This window comes from Habropoda laboriosa, unplaced genomic scaffold (assembly GCF_001263275.1).
Source record: "Habropoda laboriosa isolate 0110345459 unplaced genomic scaffold, ASM126327v1 scaffold40, whole genome shotgun sequence".
NCBI lineage: Eukaryota > Metazoa > Arthropoda > Insecta > Hymenoptera > Apidae > Habropoda > Habropoda laboriosa.
This window is the reverse complement of record NW_017100231.1, coordinates 7,583,140-7,588,115: the sequence shown is the minus strand read 5'-3', so window position 1 is coordinate 7,588,115 and position 4,976 is coordinate 7,583,140.

The following is a 4,976-nucleotide window of genomic DNA, read 5'->3' as shown; positions in this document are numbered from 1 at the left end:
GTGTTGAAAAAGTTTGTGAAAATTTCGAAATTTTTTAACAATGTAACAATGATTTTTTATAGTATTTATATATTGAATTTTTAATGTTTTTCGGTATTTCAAAGGTTCATAATTTTTGAAACTTTTCGAAAATAACATCAACGATAAGTTCTTTATGATTTACTAAGTAATTGCACAGTTTTTTAGAGATTAACGTAGAGATTCTTCTCGTGAAGACGAGACGGAATTGCGGGACAAAGTAGTATTTCAGTTTCGGAGATTCAGGATCTCTCGTACTTTGGAATTAGCGAACTTCGGTACTTCGGCATTTCGAAACTTTGGAATTTCCTAATTTCGGAGTTTGAAAATTTCAGGCTTTGGAATTGTGGAATTGCTAAATTTTAGAATTCTCTAAATTTCAGGATGCCTGGAACTTCGGTACTTCGGAATTTCTAAAGTTTGGAATTTCCTAATTTTGGAGTTTGAAAATTTCAGGCTTTGGAATTGTGGAATTGCTAAATTTTAGAATTCTCTAAATTTCAGGGTGTCTGGAACTTCGGTATTTCGAAATTTCAAAATTTTGGACTTTCCTAATTTCGGCAATTCGGAATTCCTAAAAGTGCAAAATTTGAAATTCCAAAATGTCAACCGTCGAAATTTCACATTTCCACAATTTCGAATCCCCGAGGTGACTAAACTCTCACATAACGTCGTAATCAACGACACGGAAGTCTCCATTAAAAACCACAATTTTTCAATCTTAATATTCACGATTTCCTGTACGTAAAAATTTACCGGCTTGCTTTCAATGTTTCGACCAAAGGTGACAAGAAAGATCGAGAATATATCCTACACCGCCAAGGGGATTCACTCTAAACGATAGCTATCCCGGGGGACGTTTCACTGACCGGGACAACCTGTCGCATAAATATCTAAGCCGGCACCTGTTTTCTCGTTCTACGGTCACTCGAACTCTTCGTAACGCTAATTGCCTCGATTAGTTCAATCGGGACGACAAATTGACGTCAAGTGTCGAACAAAATAAGAAAAAGTTTAAAATTCTATTTGGAACAATATTTGTTCGTATAAGTTATTTTGATCGAATTTACCGAATGATGTATCTCCATTGAATTTTAAAGGTTCACACACTCGTAAATGACGTTTCGTTAATTCAACTGTTAAATCGTTTAACCCTTATGTAAATAACCGGGTACCCTTTTGCATAATTCTAACCTTAAAATATTTGATCTTCCAGGTAAAAGATTGAAATATCCGGCCAGATCGTTGTTATTCGGCACATTTCCTATCCGTGTTTGCCTCGAGTTTAGAATTTTCTTATCGGACAACTACTAAAATTGGACGATAAAGTAGACGACAATTCTGGTTATCGATATAAGGGTTAATTTACCTTCAATTCGACACTTTTTTTACACGGAATCGTTTGAATAATTGAACAATGACCGTTCTCCGTCGCGTCGCGAGAGATTTTTAAAGTACCGACGTTTTCAACCGAAGAACGTATTACATGAATGAGTCATTAAGTGGCGTTCAGATCTGAAGCTACATCATCGAAGAATGTTAATCGAGTGAGTCACGCTCGTAAACCTACATAACGAAGTTAGGAAAAGCCGTGGTGAAAAAAATGTGGTAAATTGTCAGTGATAACGGAAGGCATCTGGTTTTACATACGATTGTCGCCAGACGCGAGATCCACGCTTAAATAATAATTAGTTGAGGGGTTATCAGTCGTTGGGGGGTATTAATGGTTCTTTTAACTGAAATGTTGTGACTGTTCATGCCTGAAATAACGCAATCGTTAATTAATTCCGCGTGATACATAACGGGAACGTAGTTAGAATTAGTTGACAGTGCTGTGAGAAGTTTGTAATCTACGTAATGGTGTATTAACTGCGTATATTGTTGGTGCGATGAAGATGTCAAATTTTTCGAATTTTACGATCTTAGAAATCTGAGATTTTGGAATTTTTTAAATTACGAAATTTCAGAATTTGGCAACTGTAGGATTCGATTAATTCGAACCCTGAAATTTCGAACCGTTGGAATTGTGGAATTGGCAAACGAGGCGTGGAATTGCGCGAGGTCGAAATTTTGGAATTGTGTAAAAATCGAGCGTTGGGTTTTCGAGGTGCAAAATCGTGGAGCTGCGGTCAGTGGAATTTCGAAATAGCGAAATTGGCAAACGAGGCGTGGAATTGCGCGGCGTGCCTCCCCCGACGAGGTCGAAATTTTGGAATTGCGTAAAAATTGGAGCATCATGTTTTCGAGGTGCAAAATCGCGGAATTGCGACAATTTCGAAATAATGGAATTGCGGAAATTTGGAAATACTCCATTTTTATTTTCATATACAATATTTTCCATGTTGCACGATATAAGAGAATAAAAATTCTACCGTATACATAAACGACTCTGATACACTGAAACTACAATATTTCAATCATCTTGTACTATAGAAGAAACAGCGTCGCTCGATGTGAAGCACGCCATTTTAGAGGTAATGGGTGAAGAAGAGTCGGAAAGAGGCACAGAAGAAGAAGAAGAAGAAGAAGAAGAAGATGATGAAGAAGAAGCTTGTCAAGGAGGGAAAGAAATCGCTGGTTACGCCCTCGTCTCGAATTACTCGCGATGAGATCGCAGCAATAGTGGGCGTCGATCGGTAGGATCTCTTACACGAAACTCGATACAGATTCTTTTTTCTTTCCCCTTTGGACTAAACGCTTGGCAAACTTTTTACCAAAACCTTTTATCACTCGTTGATCTCTCTATTATCAAATTCTTCTCCACTTACGTGTAACTATTTACACGCGAATTGAGAAATTTACCTTCAATATTTCACTTCGTTAATTGTTCTTTCTACGTATTTAACAATTTTTCAATCTTTTTACGAAGTATTTCTTTAGTTTAATTGCATGTATAAAAGAAAAGTAAAAGTCGATACCGAATCGTTTAAAAAAATGAAATGTATTTACATTATGCTGAACCAATCCTTGAATGTTAATCAAGGATCGGAAATATTTATAAATTGCGTTGAAACAAGTACAATTTTTTATGTGTAATTTTACAGGGATACGAAGTTTCGATTGTGCCCTACCTTGAATATTTTTACAAAGAAGTGAAAAATACAGCTTGTAACATTTTACATAAAGTGTTCTTTTCCCGAGAGTAGATCCTTTAGAATTGTATATAAGATTTATGTATATGCTTCATGTATACAATTTACAAATAAACGTACGATTAATTGCTAGGAATACACCGTTACAAATTTAACTAAATCTTTTTTTTTTTTAATTGCAACTGAGAAAAGCAAAAAAAAAAAACAGAAATCAGTTTTCACAAGAAACTAAGGAACAAAAGAAGCGCAGAAGTGCTCGGAAAAGCACCGAAAGAGTCGAAGAAACGTCCAAGTTTCTCACACGACTCGCCACCGAAGCAAAAGCACGACCTTCACGTTTCACTGGCGCCAGTCTCTCTCATTGCGGATCTCATTGTTGGATAATTTACGAGTTTTCTTCGGTTTTCGTGTAAAGAAAGCCACGGAGAGAAAGAAGAGAGAGAATAATCGCTGACGTAGGTAACGGAAAGGCCTCGTCCCTCATGTGCAACCACTTGAACTTTTTTATACGTATATACATATATATACGCGCCTCTTCGTATTTCACACTTGAACCTTCGATTTGCCTTTCTTCTTACTCCGTCTTCTTTCACCTTCCGTGAAATCTTTCGGAAGAAAACGGAATGTTAGACAATTGTTTTTGTTAGCGTAATATATTGAATAAATGTGAAACAGCAAATATTGAACGATACTGAAAAAATATTGACCGATATCGCGTAATACATAATTAAATAAATAAACGAGTAAATATGACGATATATTTACAGTGTAATTAGATGTAATAACTGAATGTGATATCGCAATTTTTTCTATGTAAATTCTATCAGTTGTTCACATAACCTAAAATTTAGATCTGCTTGTTTAAATGAAAATCAAACTTTACTGCGTAAGTTCGATATTACAGAAAAAGAATTCCGAAGAAGACACTTCGTAATGCCTGATATTATATCGAAGACCATGTCGATTAACCTACTATACAGTCGAAACACGCTCTTCGTTTCATTATTTCGATCGATTACGTGTGCAACACGAATTAACACATTTCGAGAACGATAGACACGTACACTACGAACGCAACCGGTAAACTTCCATATTAAACAATAAGAATAGCACGACCATGAATTCATATAGTACATATATTCGAGAAAAATGTAATTTTCGCGTGATTTACTTTAAAAAAATACCGAAGTGGTAACTTAATTACGTGTTACGTAAGTATCCTATACTTCGACATGTCGCGCAATAGCCCTCTGTTCACAAAGGATTAAAAACACTGGCGAACCAAGAACGTGCCTTCTCTTTCACTCTAGACAAGTATTGCTCGCAGATTTTTCGAAAGAATAGCCCGAGAACATTGGTAAAAGTATCCACGTGCGTGCCAGATATCAAGAGAGGCTTGTTTCTTTCGCCGCGTACAGCCGGGAAGCTTAGCCGTATGGTCGATTACGAAAACAAGACGAGTTTCCCGTAGTGTATTGTGCGTAGTCGTGCACAGATGCGGCAGTATGCATTGTGTACGCGGCTAAAGCCTCGGGTTACAGTTTATTGCGCCGGTTTAGCGCGCTCTCGGTGGCGCGCGACGCAACTAACGTGTCCTTTGCAGAAGACGTTGCTTCGTCTCGTCGAGGGAGGTCGGCGCCAGTTCCAGCCTTATTCTTCGGGCCTAGGGAGAAGGACGATCCTGGGACGGATGGATCGGTGTCTGGGAAATAGGAGAACGTCTGACTTTAGGACGGACGATCCCCGATTTAGTGTCCTTGAAACGTAAGACACCGAACGGAAGCTGACAATGCGATTTTTTCGCTGAAGACGGATTTGCATTTTTTCTTATTTTTTCTTCAAGTAGATCTTCTGGTGTTCCAAGAA